The following is a 19,457-nucleotide window of genomic DNA, read 5'->3' as shown; positions in this document are numbered from 1 at the left end:
AGACGGATTTGATGTTCATAACATAGTCACTTCATAGATGTACATGCCTTGTGTCCCACTTTTCTCAACTTGCCTGCGCAAACGTGATTTGCACCAACTGATTTGAGCAATTTCGCTGTAATCTCCATTTCCAACTTCCGGGTTTGCGCACATCTCATTTCTGCACATATCTCACGTTCAAAGCTTTTCCTTCGATTGGAGTAAACTTTCCTATCGATTGTCGTATCGATAGGCAGTAGCAACAAATACACGGTGCTGAGTTGTCATCATATGGCTGTGGCTGTCAACAATTGCCATGGTTTGAACAATGTATGTGAATGATGCATCCTGTAAAATAATTAACTTACCTTCACCAAAAAAAGTTTGAAATTGATACATTTTGATTGGTTTCGGCATGCTAATCCAAATGTTCATTTTTCCGGTGCTTATTTACTACCAAGAATGGACAGTACACATATGGGAACAGAAATAGTGCACTTACAGAGAACACTAATTTTTATTAGTAACTTAAAATTAGGTTCATATTGGCGTTACAAGGAAGATAACGTAATCGGACTGCTGTCATGGGCAGTGTACTTCCCCGAATGGGCATATTGCTCCTGGCACTGTAAATGATCGTGACTGAGTGAGGCCGAACAGACAACTTCACAATGTCATGTTTCATGCTCATAAGTTAATCCGATCGTTCGAATACTTGCTTCACCCAGTTAGTTACACATGAGCTTGCAATAGCTGCGTATGCTGTTGACTTGTGTTTCTCTTACACATGAGCTCCCAGCTGATCACGTAAATAATAGGTTGTTGTAGGTTGTAAGCAGTCTTATGATGTGCAATGTGGAACTTGGATTGAACAAACTGCAGTATTATTGTGAACAATTTGAGGTTCTACTACTGCCGACCAATTTTTGCTGAAGATTAAAAGGAATGTTCTAGTTTTGACAATGCCGTAACACACAAATTGTAGGACTGTGAACCTGTCTGTTTTTGTAATGACAACAGGTTTATGACTACCATGATACAACGGGAGGATAAAATAAGCCTTGTATTGAGTTTGCATAAAAAAATAAGCAGTCTCGACCTATCAAGCCCCTCATTAGTATTATGGTGAATAGAGTGTAATGCATTTTTTTTCTTTCTGGGAATAATATGTATGCAGGTCAGTTAAGATAATAATTCCAGAATATTGTATATAAAATATTACAGCAAACATTCATATGTGGAGACAGATTGGATACTTGAAAGCAGTACAAAAATTTTGTTTTGAAGGTGTGCATGTTAGATTTCTGTCACAGTAATACCGTTACTGAACTAGTGATCATAGACAAAATGCAGTAGTTTTTACTGAATAACTTCAAACACAGACAAGAAATTAAATACATTACCATTAAAATTATTAATATTTGGGAAGCAGCATAAATATTGTCACTTGCAGCAGGTGGAAATATGAACCAAAATGAATATTCGACAACCCTTATTATCACAGGTACATTAAATGTGATACCACTCTTACTTTCTCATGATGATTTTGTTTATTTATTATTATTTGTTTTATGTAAAAGAATGCCTTAGCTGGAAGTATTATGTGAAATCTTAGACTTTCTACATATGCTGCAGTTATATGTGAGAGAGGCTCATTCAATGAAAAATATAGTAGTATCCAATGCACCTTGAGAAAATGCTTATCTGTTGTGAATACTGACCACTGTCTCTCAATGTGCAGAAATATTAAGATCTGCAGTCATGAAACATACAAATGTAGAAGCGTTTGGCTGTATAGTTAATCTAGCTAAAAGAGTTCAGCTTGTCACCCTGAGAAATCTTATTACTATATGCAACACAACAGCATCTTCAGAATGGGGACTAATCACTAAACTGTACCACCGGGATCAGCATTGGACCTACTCTTGTTCTTGCTTTATGTAAATAAGCTGCCATTGTACATCAAAGAAACAGAAAGAATTCAGCTTGCTAATGATTCAGGCTTAATAATCACAACCAACTCAGGAACTCAGCACTGTAAATTAAAATTTTCTTTAAAATTCATAACTGGTATTCTGCAAACAGACTGTCATTGAACTTAACATAAAACAAAATACCGTATATACAATTCTGTGCTACACCTAACCTGATCACACTGTTAAAAATTATGCATGGCAGAAAAATGAATGAATGAAGAAAATGAATGTTGTAAATTCTTAGGTGTTTACGAAGAGAGAAGATCAGATGTTAATGTGGCCATTACAGCTGGTGCACAGGTTCTAATTGAGGAAGGAAATTAGTCATGCCATTTTTAAAGGAATCATCCCAGTATTTGTTTTTTGACATCAAAATTTCTAAAAGTTGGCTTACTTTCTCTGTTTTAATTCGCTCATACCATCGTATTCTGGGGCAACTCTTCATTTAGGAAGAAAATTTTCATTGCTCACAATTGAGCAATAATGACAATATGCAGTGTATAAAAGGACCTCTTTTAGACTGCTATTTAAAATTTAGAAACCATTGGCTGCACACTTTACCGAACACAAAAATGCAGAGTCACGCTAAAAAAACCAATGAGTGTGCACAGCAAAACAGCGTCTTCAAAAAGGGGAGTGGCAGTTTTTACCATTAAATGATCTAACAAATGCTTCAGCTGCAATCCAAATGTGTCTATTCAGTAGGTTACAGTATGTTATCATTTGAAAATGGTTACACAGCCTAAATATGCACAACAGCTAATAGTGCAAAATAAATTTATAGTTTGATCCAACCAGTGCACATTATGGTAATTCAGAAAATTGGCAATGTACCCTATCACAACTAAATGTTACTGGAAGAGCTCTTTAAATAGTTAAGTATATGGACAATAGCCTCACGCTACATTTACTAACAGTCAACCCCAGTTTAATCACTACCTAATGTTTGACATGATTCCTGATTCAATTCTTGTCAACATTGATTGAAAAATTTGGAAATTCTATTCCAGACAGTGTAAACTCAACATCGGAAAATCAACAGTATTAGTTAGAGGATCGATTGCTACTCATTGTAAACATGACTCGTTGGGTTGCAGACAGACACTGTGAAAAGATTTGTTTTCATTATGGCTGTCTACAATCCAATAGGACATCTTTGCAGTGAGTAGCAATCTGTCCTTTACCTAATGTTGTTTTCCTCTCATGCACTTTGATAACTGATGTGTGTGTCTCTTGGCAGAATTGTATCTGCATAAATACTACTATGAAGTACAGGGCAGAGGGTATTGGCACGGGTTTTGTCCAGCTCCAATTGTGTAATGAGCAGGATGGCTAAAGTGCCTCTGTGCTTGCTGTAATTAGTCTAATTTTGTCTTTGCAGTCCATAGAGGAGCAATACTTAAGGGGAATAAGAATGCCTCATTAAATACTGGTTCTCGAAACTTTGTAAGAGCCTTTGTGGGATAATTGGTATCTGCCCTCAGCAGTCCACCAGTTTGTCTTTAAACGTTTCTATGACGTTCCTATGAGCCAAACAAACAAATGACCATTCATGTCACCCTTACTTTTAATACATTCAATGTCCCCCATGTGCCCAATTTGGTATTAAAAAAATGCAACTACAAAAGAATTATCCAAATGGGACAGAAATCAGTAGATGTGGTATACATCTACAGACAAACAAATAAATACAATTTCAGAAAAAATATGTGATTTATTCAAGAGAAAAAGCTTCAAAAATTCAGCAAGTCAGTAATATGTTGGTCCACCGCTGGCCCTTATGCAAGCAGTTATTCAGCTTGGCATTGATTTATAGAGTTGTTGAATGACCTGAGGGATAGTGTGCCAAGTTATGTCCAACTGGTGTGTTAGATCATCAAAATCCTGAGCTGGTTGGAGGGTCCTGCACATAATGCTCCAAAGATTCTCAGTTGGGGAGAGAACTGGCGACCTTGCTGCCCAAAGAAGGATTTAGCAAGCATGAAGACAAACAATAGAAATTCTCGTGATGTGCAATAGGGCTTTATCTTGCTGAAATGTAAGCCCAGGATGTCTTGCCATGAAGGGCAATAAAACAGGGCATAGAATATCATCAGTGTACTGCCATGCTTTAAGGGTGCCGTAATGACAACCAAAGGGGTCCTGCTGTGAAATGAAATGGCGCACTAGATAATCACTCATGGTTGTTGGGTAATATGGCAGGTGACAGTCAGTTTAATATCCCACCACTGTGCAGGGCATCTCCAGACACTTCTTCACTGGTCACTGGGGTTCAGTTCAAAGTGGGGCTAATCACTGTCAGCAGTTGTACTCCAGTCAAGGAAAGTCGAGGCCTCAGAGACCAATGAAGACATGTCTGACGAGGCTCTGGAGAGTGTTGGGATACCAACTTGACTGTCAGCCACTATAGGGCTCAGCAATCCGGAGTGAAGGCCTAGGATACCATTTCATTTCATAGCAGAACCCCTTTGGTTATCATCCACAACACATCAATGAAGCCCAGCGGAATAACTGCTTGCATAATGGCCAGGCATGGACCAACGTGTTATTCACTTGTTCAGTTTGTGAAGCTCTTTCTCTTGAATAAATCATCGATTTTTTCTGAAATTGTAATCAATTGTTTTTCTGCACATGTTCATTATATTTACTAATTTCTGTCCCACTTGGATAATTCCTTCATGGTGAGGGTTCCATGAAAATGTTTGAAATCAATAGATATTTAAATTAGTTAGACAGTCACAGCTAACAAATTTAACTTGTCGTGTTTTCGTCAGCAGTAATTATATTTGCAGTATCTGCCTTAAGTTGTGTTAATTTCAGTGGGAGCTACACCCGAATGCCAAATGTAACAGTTCCCAGCTTTCAAAATTAGAAATATTTTCTTAAGGTGTCCATAAAATGTGCGCAGAAATTGTATGCAGAGAGAAGAATAAACGACAGAATGAGGTAAAGAGATATATAGTTCATGGCAGAAGAGCTGAAAGAAAGAACACAGTTTTGAGATTAGGTTAGAAATGAGACAGGAATATTTTTTCCATAAATGACGTCATCATTAGGGCTGTGGCTGTTGATAAATACAAATAAAAGTTTTCTGCATGAGTCGTTTATTTTGCCACTATGCATTTCAGTGGTTCATAGCTTCATCTTCAGGTGGGGAAATGTTTAGTTTTTTAATGAACAGGACAGACACCTTTTCACAGCAGCAGACCAAGGGCAATGTAGGTTATATTGCATCTTTTGCTGATGACAAAAAATGTGAGGAGATCTTCAAGGATGTAGAACACATCATAACATAAGAATACATAGTACATATTTACAAAAAGAGGTATGTGCTACTGTTCCATCCAAGATCCTAAGGAAATGGTCCTCATGGATCTGCAATAAGTCAAAACATTTCAAACATATTTTCATTTAGGAGATAATAATAAACCTGTTACAAAAATGTAAATAATTAAGACAATGAGATGCGTATGATAATTCTTAGACTGTTGTAGCTGTGCATTATAAAACAGAAATCAGTTTCAAACACTTACTTGCATTTATTTCATTACTGCAGTGGAGATGAGCAGAAGCCAAATTTTTTGTATTGCCCACTTTGATTGATATGTACATCAATTGGTTTTACTGAAAAATAGTTGTAATAAAAAGTTTGAGGCTGCTGGCAAGTTATAGAATGTTGTGTTCCTGAATAATTAATAGCATTCAGGTTCAAAATAAGTTGCTTTAAAGTTTTGTAAATATTATTCATATTTCTAGTATTGATTCCATGAATATGTTTATGACAAATTTCATAAGGAATAAATGTATTGAGAAGCAGTATTTAGTATTCCTGTTTGTTGACTGGGCCTGTAGAGAATGTTCTTGAGTTCACACCACTAATAATTTGTATTAAATGCTTTTGAACTTGGAAAACTTTAGCTTCTCTTGATGAGCTGGCCAAAAATAATTGTGTATTATATTGTGGAATGAAAGTAAGTGAAATGTGCTAGCTTCATCAGCCCATGTCTGATAGTATGTGCATTGCAAATAAAGAATTCTTTAAGTGCTTTATTGGCTCTCTAATATACTTCTTTCAACTGAATTTAGTATCAAATTGCAATTCCAAGAATCTAACACTGTCAGCTCTTCTGTTTGCATGTTACATTTTATACATATACTGGGAGGAAACCTCTTACAAGTCCTGAACTGCATCTTCTTCCACTTCTTCTTTGTCTTTTTCCTCTTCCTCCTCCTCCTTTTACTACTACTATAGCTTTCCCATTCGAATGGGTCTACTTTTTGGGTCTTATTTGACAGTGAGATGATTGGCTGAGCTGATGACTGATCTAAGTGGTGCCTCTGTGAGCATCCACACCAGCAAAGTATCCAGTCTTGCATATTCTCAGTGACTAAAGCCGCTCCAGCTAGTTGTCAAATCATTGTATTGTTGATATGGTTGAGAAGAGAAAAACCTAATGATCCTCTCAGTATATCCACATTTCCATGACATGTACCAAGTGCTCAGCACTTTTGAGTGCAGGCTAACACTCAGTACCATATAATGCAATAGCTCTTATCTTTGTGCATTGTAAAGGGTGCCCCAAAAAGAATGACCATATTTTAACTTGTAATAATATTGAGACAAATGTCACTAGGTAACTGAAACAGCACTAGATGTAATCGGCATGGTCTAGAGTTTAAGAAAAAATCTGCTAGATGTCACTATGAGTGCAGTTTCTTCAATGCCAACATGCCTCAATGTTGGACAGGGTCTATATGACCATGAGACCAGGCTTTACACTCTTGGCCTCCTAGGGCCCCTGACTTAACACCATGTGATTTCTTCCTGTGGGATATGTTAAACAATGTTTTTATGTTCATCCCTTACCTTGTGACATTGATAAACTAAAAACCAGAATATCAGCTGCTGTATCTTCAGTGACAGCAGACACCTTATGCTCAGTTTGGGATGAATTCGGCTATCAGCTAGATGTCGTCCATGCAGCCAGTGGAGGAAATATTGAACATTTATGATGGATTTTTATAAACTTCTGTTTTTTCTGAGTAATTTAGAATTCAATTTGTTGGTATTAAGCCCTTCTTCTTAATAAACAATTCTATTTAAAATTGGGTCATTCTTTTTGGGACACCCGGTATATTTGATTTTAGGTGGACGAGCATCTTCTTTTCCCAGAGAACACTTGTGACATCTCCAAATTGCATCCAGGTTAGTTTGATTCTTGTTTGTACATCCTCATTCACATAGCCGTCACTTAGTACTCAAGAACCTAGATGTCAGAATGCACCCACCTTGTTAAGAGAAGCTTCATTAATTTGTGTAGGTCTCTGAGATGGGCTTGTTTGTAGGTACTCAATTCTGAACTGCATATAGTGTGTCTTTTCAAAGTTTATTGAAAAGTATTAGCTAGGAATCATTTATCAATGGGCAGGAAAAATTTCATTAGTTGATCTTTCTAAAACTATACTTTATTTGCTATTTAATGAAATGTTTGTATCATCTGCAAAGAAAACAAACTTTGTGTGTAATAAAGTTACTGGTTAAAGGTAATTAATACTAACAATAACGTTGGGGACCCTAAAATGGTATCTTCTGGGACACCAGATGTGATTAGATCCCAGCTAGATGATGACTGATAGCTTAATACAAGACACTTTCCTATTGACATCCTTTTTTCTGTCAAAGAGATATATTTTGAACCATTCTGCAACATTTCTTTTTACACCACAGTATTCTAATTTAGTTAAACGCCTCTGATAGATCATATAGTATACCAGCAGTTCATAATTTATTGTCTAACAAATTAAGTACATTATCTCTGAAATGTTAATAGCCTTCTCAGTATCAGAACTCTGTAGAAATCCAAACTGTGACTTTGAAAGTATATTACACTACTGACCATTAAAATTGCTACACCACGAAGATGACATGCTACAGATGCAAAATTTAACTGACAGGAAGAAGATGCTGTGATATGCAAATGATTAGATTTTCAGAGCATTCACACAAGGTTGGCACCGGTGGCGACACCTACAACGTGCTGACATGAGGAAAGTTTCCTACCGATTTCTCACACACAAACAGCAGTTGACCTGCGTTGCCTGGTGAAACGTTGTTGTGATGCCTCATGTAAGGAGGAGAAATGCATACCATATCGTTTCCGACTTTGATAAAGATCGAATTGTAGCCTATCGCGATTGCATTTTATCGTATCGCGACATTGCTGCTCGTGTTGGTCGAGATCCAATGACTGTTAGCAGAACATGGAATTGTTGGGTTCAGGAGGGTAATACGGAAATCCATGCTGGATCCCAACAGCCTCGTATCACTAGCAGTCGAGATGACAGGCATCTTTTCCGCATGGCTGTAACGGATCGTGCAGCCACATCTCGATACCTGAGTCAACAGATGGGGACGTTTGCAAGACAACAACAATCTGCACGAACTGTTTGACAACGTTTGCAGCAACATGGACTATCGGCTCGGAGACCATGGCTGCGGTTACCCTTGACGCTGCATCACAGACAGGAGCGCCTGCGATGGTGTACTCAACGATGAACCTGGATGCACGAATGGCAAAACGTCATTTTTTTGGATGAATCCAGGTTCTGTTTACAGCATCATGATGGTCACATCCGTGTTTGGCGACATCACGGTGAACGCAAATTGGAAGCTTGTATTCGTCATCGCCATACTGGCGTATCACCCAGTGTGATGGTATGGAGTGCCATTGGTTACATGTCTCGGTCACCTCTTGTTCGCATTGATGGCACCTTGAACAGTGGATGTTACATTTCTGATGTGTTATGACCCGTGGCTCTACCCTTCATTTGATCCCTGCGAAACCCTACATTTCAGCAGGATAATGCATGACCACATGTTGGAGGTCCTATACGGGCCTTTCTGGATACAGAAAATGTTCGACTGCTGCCCTGGTCAGCTCATTCTCCAGATCTCTCACCAATTGAAAACATCTGGTCAATGGTGGCCGAGCAACTGGCTCGTCACAATACGCCAGTCACTACTCTTGATGAATTGTGGTATCGTGTTGAAGCTGCATGGGCAGCAGTACCTCTACACGCCATCCAAGCTCTGTTTGACTCAATGCCCAGGCATATCAAGGCCATTATTACGGCCAGAGGTGGTTGTTCTGGGTACTGATTTCCCAGGATCTATGCACCCAAATTGCGTGAAAATGTAATCACATGTCGGTTCTAGTATAATAGCGGGTGATCAAAAAGTCAGTATAAATTTGAAAACTGAATAAATCACGGAATAATGTAGATAGAGAGGTACAAATTGACACACATGCTTGGAATGACATGGGGTTTTATTAGAACCAAAAAAATTAAAAAGTTCAAAAAATGTCCGACAGATGGCGCTTCATCTGATCAGAATAGCAATATAGCATAACAAAGTAAGACAAAGGAAAGATTATGTTCTTTACAGGAAATGCCCAATATGTCCACCATCATTCCTCAACAATAGCTGTAGTCGAGGAATAATCTTGTGAACAGCACTGTAAAGCATGTCTGGAGTTATGGTGAGGCATTGGCGTCGAATGTTGTCTTTCAACATCGCTAGAGATGTCGGTCGATCACGATACACTTGCGACTTCAGGTAACCCCAAAGCCAATAACTGCACGGACTGAGGTCTGGGACAGACCCTCGGAGCGTGAAATGTGCTTCATCGGTCCACAGCACGTTACTCAAGCAATCGTCTTCTTCCACCATCTTTTGAAATGGCCACACTGCAAATGCCCTCCGCTTCACTAAATCACCAGGTAACGGTTCATGATGCCGATGGATTTTGTACGGATAGCATCGGAGGGTACACCTCAGTGCCAACCAAACAGTAGTGTATGGAATGCTGGTGCAATGTGCGACTGCACGAGCGCTAACTTTCCTGTGCATAGATGAACCCGCTACAGTCTCCATTTCTTCCTGATTTGCCTCAGCAGCATTACGCCTTGTGCTCGGTCGTCTAAAGAACGCATGGCTTCGAACTTCAAAATCATTCTCGCCACAGGTGCATTTGTCAACGGACCTTTACCCATTGGAATCCCCTTCCTATGGCGATAGGATCGTAATGCTGAACTAGCTCTTTCCCCATTCTGATAACAAAACTTCACTAAAAGCGCCTTTTCAGGTAACGTCAACATGCTGCGAGTGCTGGTGCATCTGATTCTCTCTCTCTCATTACAGCTTCTTTTATACACGATTGTCATGCGCAGTCACTGGTGTTTTGCTGTCCAGCGCCATCTGTCAGACATTTTGTGAAATTTTTTTTTTTTTTTTTTTTTTTTTGTTCTAATAAAACCCCATGTCATTCCAAGCGTGTGTGTCAATTTTTACCTCTGTATCTACATTATTCTGTGGTTTATTAAGTTTTCAAATTTATGCTAACTTTTTGAACACCCAGTATATTTGTCCAATGAATACCCATTTATCATCTGCATTTCTTCTTGGTGTAGCAATTTGAATGACCAGTAATGTATTTTTAGTTAGACTGTTAAGATGCCATTGTGTATTATCTTTTCTGAAACTTTTAAGAGTGCTGAGTGAAGTAAAATTAGATGGAAGTTTTTTTGGGATTTGTTTACCTCCATTTGTATATAGAAACTATCAGGAACTGTTGCAGTGACAAATGGCAGGTTAGACAAATAACCTAATATATGTCTAAACTGATAAGATCTCTACTTAATTAATTTTTTAACAATAATGGAATTCCCTGGATGAACAAATACATAAAGTAAGGGAAAGGCAGCCAGTCACCTTTAGCAGACATGCGTGGAGCAGAGAAACATGTAAAAGGAAACTGCATTCAAACTACCTTTGAAGCTCTAGCTCTTTTTCTAGCAAAAGTAGACATATTCAGACAGACAATCACACAGACATAAAAAACATCACTCCCATGGGCAGGAAGAGATTTATTGTAGATAATTATTTATTGAAAGCAGTTGCCTGAGCTGATGGAGGTGGGGAGGGAGAAAGGGAGGATGCAAAGAGTGCGTAGCTTTAAAGAGGCAGGGCTTTGGGCAGATAACTTTGCAGTCATGCAGCAAGATGAAAAAACTACAAAAGATAGAGCAAAAGAGCTATAGGAACAGAGAAAAGGGGGGGGGGGGGAGGAAGGGGCAAAAATCCGCTTCAACTGATCACTCTCAACACATCAAGCCAAATTCCTAGATGTCAATCTCCATCCTTTAGATTGCTCCATAAATGCATCCGCCCATATCAAGTGCACCACTCAAAATGGTTCAAATAGCTCTGAGCACTATGGGACTTAACATCTGAGGTCATCAGTCCCTTAGAACTTAAAACTACTTAAACCTAACTAACCTAAGGACATTACACACATCCATGCCCGAGGCAGGATTTGAACCTGCGACCGTAGCAGTCACGCGGTTCGGGACTGAAGTGCCTAGAACCGCTTGACCACCACGGTCAGCTGCACCACTCGCCAACAGTATCTCCACTCTGAGAGCTGTCACTAGTTCCAAGTCGAAAGGTCTCTTCGTTACAGTCTTGCCACCCATGGATGCCACATCTGCTGTGGTAAACAGGAATTGCCAAAATATACTGACAACCTTACTAGAGCCTTTACTGACAGACAGTATCCTATACACTTCATCCATAAACAAATCTCATATACCATCTGCTCCTCTGACACCAATAAACCTATTAACCAGCCTCCGACCAGCACTCCTCTGATCACGCAATATCACTCTAGTCTTAAAAAGCTCAACCATATCCTCCAACAGGGGATTTGACTACCCTTCCCAGTGCAAAATACATGACAGAGGGCTCTTTGTACTACATATAAATATTTGTGCCAATTCCATTTCTGTATGTAGGGCAGGAAGAATGGCTGCTGAAATGCCCCTATGCACTTATTAATTCACCTAATTACAGTTATGCAGTTCTTACAGGAGCTGTATGTAGGAGACTACAGTAATTCCTATATCCCTCTCTTACTACTGGCTCTTGAATTTTGTATGCAAGCTTTTGTAAGATGTTTGACATCTTTCTTCAAGTGTCTGGAAATTCAGGATTTCAGTGACACTCTCCTGTCGGTCAAACAAACCTGGTGTAGTGGTCCAGCTCTGCATACTACTTTAGAGCTGTAATTCCTAGTTTAGAGATTTACTTCTTGACTCGTGTTTTGAACTACATTTCCAAATTTAACTCTACTCAATACCTCCATTCTGGAATCTCACTCCATTACTTGAGCTTCAGTTGTAGACAAATCAAAAATATCTTTTTGTTGTATTGAGGATTTCAGTAACAAACTGTATAAATAACATTCATTGCTTGTTTATTAACATCAGCATGAACCTTACCTGAGCTCTGTTTGATACAGGAAGGCATACAAAAATCTAACTGAAGATCCAGTGTATTAAAATTCATTTAAAAAAAGATCATTGTATATCTTCATATTCAAAATCGTTTTTTCTTTGCATATCCAACAAAACTGGCTGGCAGCCTGTTGTCCAGAGTTAGCAGGTGAGTGCCACCAAATCCTCACTGCTGCCCAGTGATTCAAAAGAAAGTCTAAAACTCTCACAAAATAATGGAATCTGTATTAGTAATAACATATCACACATCTGGAGATGAACACATGTCAACTTACTTTTTTTTATTTAGCAATGAGATCATTACTTGATATATTATTCAGAAGATAAGACTGATGGTCATTTTGTATAATACTAAAAATTATGAGCAGTCGTATATTCCATATGGATGTGGTTCCACTGTATCGATCAAAGGATACGTTGACAGAACTTCTTTGGCAGCTTGTCAGCATGACATCAGTATGGAAAGTGATACCCTCTGTAATTATTTGTTTACGTATACCTATTTTCAGTGTAACAACTCGTCAACATTAGAGGCAATAACCATTGAAATGCACATGGCACATAAACAGGATTGAGAACTTTGGTAGCTGAACGGCTACATTGTGTTGGCAGAATATGCTGTGCTGGAATTGCAGCTCAACTGGGATGAGGAGTTGTGTTGGGTGGAGTGATGAAGAGAGATGGGAGGTGAAGCAGAAGAGGGAGGTTTGGAGGAGGGTGACTGGCTTTGGTTTCGATCAAAAAGTGTAAGATAAAACTCAAGTGAACGCAAAAGTCTGTTATCTTCTTCCCTCAAAGTATCAGCCTCAATGGACTTATAACTACTAATAATATACTCTTAAATATCATCTCCTCAGTAAGTAATTACTATTGCTCCTCCTGTATATTTTTTCGTTATTCAATTATTCAATGGATTCATATGTCCATATAGAAACTTCTTCAAATCATGGCCACTATACAAGCCTTGTTCTCTGCCACAAGTAAAACAGCTGCCTTTGGATGAGGCATGGGTTTGATAAAGAATAGTCCTTCATACAAGGAAGCTTTTTCTTAGTTTGCTTATCTGATGACCATAAACCATCACCATATCACCCACACTGCATGTGGCCAGTATGCCCTTTTCCATTGTTTTTTTCCTAATTTTCACTACTTTCTTGAATTCACTGTAAATATTTTACCTGGTCCCTCTCCCAACATAGTTTCCATTTTTGACCAAGTCAGCCATCAACCTGCCAACACATTTCTATAAAGTTTACACAGCAATTGATAGAATATGTAAAAATGTCCTTAATTAAATATATTACCTCTGTGGAGAACCACCATGGAAAAATATTTTGCAATTCATTATACTGGTGTACCATGCTTGCTTTAACTTTCTGACAGATATTGCACATGTACGGGTAAGTCTCGTTATGTGTGATACTTATGTTCCATAGAATTGTCACACATAGCAAATTTGTGTACATCGAGAGTCATTTTATACTTAAAATATGACATTAGGTTATAATTTACTCACATATTAAGTTTAAAACAGCAGAGTTTCATAATGTTTTTACCAAAAATAAGCATTACCATCTTTCTGAAATGCATTTTAATGCAAAATGTATACACTTAAAGGTTTAACTCTAAAACACGATGATACGCGGAAATCTTTATCATTAAGTCTGCATCCTAAATAGTGTATGGATCATCTAAATCAGAAGAATTTAATGGTGCTGTGGTCAGTTTAGGTTCTGTGATGTATTTCTTTACATTAAAATCCTTTGTAGCTGAAGTGTTCTCACTAGGCACTTGACATTCATTCGAAGGGCCACACTATATTGCAAAGAAATGTTTAATTGGTAGCTGTGTAATTTCATTTGGCATTTGACTATACAACTCTTTATAACATTTAAGAGAATGTTCAACATCTCTCTTCACTATTGCACTCTTCATACTTCTTCAGGATCATGTTCCCCAAAAATTCTCGTTGCAGCATTGATCATTCTGGAAGACTCGGGCGTTTTCTTTGTTGTCAGCTTTCCAACAGGCTGAAATTCCTCAATGTATGTTTTATCTTTATTACTATTCTCACTGAAAACTATCTAATCTTCACTGCTGAGATCCTCTGAATGAGAGTTCAGGAGGGCACACACATTCTCTTCACCAATGTCACCCAATCTGGCGTACCACGTCCACAGTTTCTTTTCCTGCAGCAGTGATATCAGTGATTACTTCATCTTTTAGCGTTGGCATAGCTTTGGAATACAGTTTCCTCCATATAACATTCATATATTTTGGAGTGACATCAATCCACACATCTCTAATAACATCAACTGCCGTCTTGATAGTAAACTGTTGCCAGAAAATCTTGATGGTAAGTTCGTCACTTGGATCACATTCTTCTATGAGTTTGGAGAAAATTGTATGCATATAGTATTTCTTGAATGTAGAAATAACTCCCTGGTCCATTGGTTGCAGGATAGATGTAGTGTTTGGTGGCAGAAACAGAACTTAATGTTTTTATTTGAATCAATAATGGAAAGTGGATGGTTAGGAACATTAAGGTAATGTTGGCTGTGGTGCTCAGTCCAGTGGCTTAGCATATTTCTATTCTTTCCATCGCCTCCAAGGGAGATTTGATCACTCTAGTCACACTTAAGTTAACTGAAGATTGAGCAGTTTTTCCAGTTGATTCACATTGTCACAATAGTTCTCGCAGTGGATTCAGTAAGTACCAGAGCATGCTGAAAGTCTAGCAGTCCAAACCTTCCAGCTTTGTTTCAGCTGAATATAACCTTCGCACATGCTACTTTCCTTCAACAGGCACACTTTCTTTTCTTTTAACTGACATTTTAAATCAGACCCTGTCAAGTGCAACTTCACAGCTCTACTGACCTGAACTTTCGATTCACATCTCAACAAACATGACAGAGGATACGCATTGATATGTGCTGATGCATTACTACTTCTACATACTGTTAACTAGTAGCAATGCTGGACTTAAAAACTAAAATCACATAAATCTGAAAACATGGAAAATGAATCTGCATGTAATGGGTCTACCTATACAAAGTTCTTTTGACAAAATAACTCATTTTCTTGAAATAATAGTATTTACTTATACACTGGAGCACCAAAGAAACTGGCATAGGCATGTGTATTCAAATACAGAGGTATGTAAACAGGCAGAATGGCTGTGGTCGGCAATGCCTATATAAGACAACAAATGTCTGGCGCAGTTATTAGATTGGTTACTGCTGCTACAGTGGCAGGTTACCAAGATTTAAGTAAGTTTAAACATAGTGCCATAGTCGGCGCACGAGCGATGGGACACAGCATCTCTGAGGTATCGAGGAAGTGGGAATTTTTCCATACAATCATTTCACGAGTATACTGTGAGTATCAGGAATCTGGTAAAACATCAAATCTCTAACGTTGCCAAGGCCGGGAAAAGATCCTGCAAGAATGGGACCAACAACAAACTGAAGAGACTTCCAACGTGACAGAAGTGTAACGCTTCCGCAAATCGCTGCAGATTTCAATGCTGGGCCATTAGCAAATGGCAGCATGTGAACCATTCAATGAAACATCATTAATAGGAGCCTTTTTGAGCCAAAGGCCCACTCATGTACCCTTGATGACTGCACAACACAAAGCTTTACGCTTCGCCTGGGCCCGTCAACACTGACATTGGACTGTTGATTGCTAGAAACATGTTGCCTGGTCGGACGAGTCTCTTTTCAAATTGTATCAAGTGGATGGACTTGTGCAGATATGGAGACGATCTCATAAATCCATGGACCCTGCATGACAGCAGGGAACTGTTCAAGCTGATGGAGGCTCTGTATTGGTGTGGGGTATGTGCCGTTGGAATGATATGGGACCCCTGATACGCCTAGATACGACTCTGACAGGTGGTCCATATGTAAGCATCCTGTCTCATCACCTGCATCCATTCATGTCCAGTGTGCATTTAGATGGACTTGGGCAATTCCAGTGGGACAATGCAATACCCCACATGTCCAGAATTACTACAGAGTGGCTCCAGGAACACTTTTCTGAGTTTAAGCACTTCTGTTGGCCACCAAACTCCCCAGACATGAACATTATTGAGCATATCTGGGATGCCTTGCAACCTGCTGTTCAGAAGAGATATCCCCCCCCCCCTCCCCCGACATACTGTTATGGATTTATAGAGAGCCCTACAGTGTTCATGGTGTCAGTTACCTCCAGCACTGGTTTAGACATTAGTCATGTCTTGTTGTGGCACTTCCGCTTGCTTATGGGGCCCTATGCGATAATTGATAGGTGTACCAGTTTCTTTGGCTCTTCAGTGTATGTGTGTATGTAACAAGTGCTGCTGCTGCTATAAGGTTTCTTAAACAGAACATTGTCATACAATTTCAAACTTGAGGTGTCAATGTTTGTACAAGACTTATCATGGAGTTGTGTAATTTACTCAGTGGGAATATTTATCGCCATTTAATGTTTGTCAATATTTTTGAAAAACAGACAAATTTTCTTAAAGTACTGGTCTGTAAAGTAAACACCGAAACACTCTCTTGCTGGAACATCTGAAGTCATTTGCATACTCAGATGTAATTGAGATAACTTATCTGACACTAATTTCTCATATCTTTTAATATATCTTATAAGGAAGTAAAACTGCTGTAATTACAGGTAGCATCTAAAAACTCTCAAATGTAACAATTTACTATGCATTAAAAATGTCAGAGCTTTGTGATCAGAACTATACTTCACTCCCAGCTAGTGGATACATAAATTTCTTAAAACTTCAAACAACACATACAGCTTATTTTTCAGCGATACCAAGGGATGTGTCACAGTGTTTAGCACACTGAATTTACATTTGGAAGAACAATGGTTCAAATCACCACCCAACCATCCAGATTTAGGTTTCGCAAGATTTCCCAAATTATTTTAAGGCAAGTGCCAGGATGGCTCCTTTGAAAGGGCACAACCAGTTTCCTTTTCCATGGTTTCTTAATATGAGCTTGTGCTCCTTCTATAATGGCCTTGCTATCCACAAGACTTTAAACCCTAACCTTGCTCCCATTTTTCAGTATTATCATAATTCTGTTCATGTTGAGTTAGTAATCTACTGGCGAATCCAGATGGGCAATGACCATCCAACACTTGTCCTTGAATAAATTTAAAAACAGTGCACCATAATCCATAATCTGATGCATCTGTATACCTCTAGAGAGGATACTCAAAATTTGGATGAAGTAATAATAGTGCATTACACAAGCAATTTCGAATTCTCTTAAGCTCATCTCTGTGGACACTTGTTCACTTCCAGTCCCATTTAGCTTCAGTTAAATCCCACAACTCAGGAGCATCCATAGTTTGACCTTTTACAAACTCTTGGTGAAAGTTTATAATATCTAAGCTTTCTGTTGAGTCTTTATTTTGTGGCTCTGAGTTTTTACTTAGCAATAATACCACACCTATTGATAACATTGCCTAAACATTTTATCTTCCATCACCCAAGTTGTGATTTGCATAATTTACTAGTTACTCTTCCACTTCCCAACCACTGGAATTGTCTCTCCATAGTTTCACAGTGATGTTTCCATGTATAACTAAGGATAACTATTTCATCTACATATGTCAAGATCTTGTGCCATAACACCTTACTAATTAATTGGTTTAAGGCTCTAATAAAAACCACACTGTCACATTTAGATTCTTTGCTTCGATTGTGTCCATGGACCTCTTTAGTAATCTAAAGTAAAATTCCATTCGTTCAAAGAGGAAAGCAGTATACTGTCTGGATTCATTAGCCAGTGGTACTTGCTAGCACCCTGCTATTTGCCTCATAGTAATAATGTACTGAACTCCTTTACCCTTACTTAAACGTTATTCGGTGGTGAGTGGTTTATCCCTTTCTTCTTCTGATGTACAGGGTGTTCCAAGAGAATGGTTAATATTCAGGGATATTACAGGCATGGTAATTTGAGGCAAAAAGCTTCATATGGACATATGCTGTATTCCGAATGGTTTCCAAGATAGAACACATTTAATGTACATATTATTTATTTTCTGTTTCATTCAATACATTGCCAGGTTTACACATGTATAACAGTTAGTAAACATTACAACATATGTTTTACAAAGTATCAGTCTTTCTAACACCTTTAAGCATTATTGTAGATGTCACAGTTCTTGGACAATTCACACTAAATGTTTGAATATCCGACCTTCAGCTTCACTGCATTTCTGCACTCTTGAGAAACAAGATATGTTGCATGTCTGAATGCTTCTTCACGCCTGGTAATGAGGGCATCAGCATCCATGATGTGACTAAACAGTTCATCTCACATATTCCCCTTTCATTCATACAGCTCAGATTTCATTCAATGGCATAAACAAAAATCTAGTGGTATAACGTCTGATGATCTCATTGACCAGTTAATTGTACTAATACAATCAGTACAGCAATTAGGGTAAGTGCAGTTGAGCCCCAAAACAAATGTACATTAATCATGTTCCAACTCAAAAAACCATTCAGAATAGGGCAGATGTACATAAGATGTTTTTTGCTTCAAATGAGTGTTCTGTCATATTTCTGAATATTGACGATTCTGTCTGGGATGCCCTGTATAAGATGAGAGATGTAGCATGTAGGACTACTCTTATCATGCCATCAACATTCTTCACAGCCACTATAGGGTTTTGATCAGTAGTGGGATAGGAAATGGTTTCACATTTAATGGAGTGTGATCCTTGACTTTTAATGTACACACAAAGTCCTTTATAGCTCCAGGACTTCATATGAAGATAACATCGTATTTTTCCAGATGGCCAAGAAGTTCTGACTATTCTTGCTTATTCAATAAAGTTTTTTTTATCATTGATCACTTTAGAGAAGCTGTCCCCAGCTGTAAATTTTCCCTTATCATACTGTTTCTATTTTCTTTTTTGGTCTATACCATTTGCCATTATAAATAAGTCAGCCACTTCACTTGCTTTAATATCCTTTAAACTAGAATAAGATAAGAATCTTCACTTCCTTAAGTCTTTACATTCTCCTCTACACATAAAACCAAAAGTCTCTCTGCTAAAGGCAATGGTGGCATGACGAACTGTCATTCAGTCCATGTTCAAAATTAAAGGTGGTTGTTTATAGTTCAGGAGAAG

At 38.4% G+C, this 19,457-nt stretch overlaps 1 protein-coding gene across 1 annotated transcript in view; it reads left to right on the top strand.

The window, feature by feature from the left end:
* The first annotated feature begins 238 nt into the window (after positions 1-238).
* The window catches only part of LOC126191501 (golgin subfamily A member 3-like), a 72,959-nt gene continuing 53,740 nt past the window's right edge, over positions 239-19,457 (top strand). The window contains exon 1 of the mRNA XM_049932396.1: positions 239-309. The gene's annotated coding sequence lies outside the window, so the exon portion shown is untranslated. The remainder of the gene's footprint in view (positions 310-19,457) is intronic.

The sequence above is a fragment of the Schistocerca cancellata genome, chromosome 1, assembly GCF_023864275.1.
Source record: "Schistocerca cancellata isolate TAMUIC-IGC-003103 chromosome 1, iqSchCanc2.1, whole genome shotgun sequence".
Lineage (NCBI taxonomy): Eukaryota > Metazoa > Arthropoda > Insecta > Orthoptera > Acrididae > Schistocerca > Schistocerca cancellata.
Note: the sequence above shows the minus strand (reverse complement) of the source record. Positions and strands in the feature narration are given on the sequence as shown.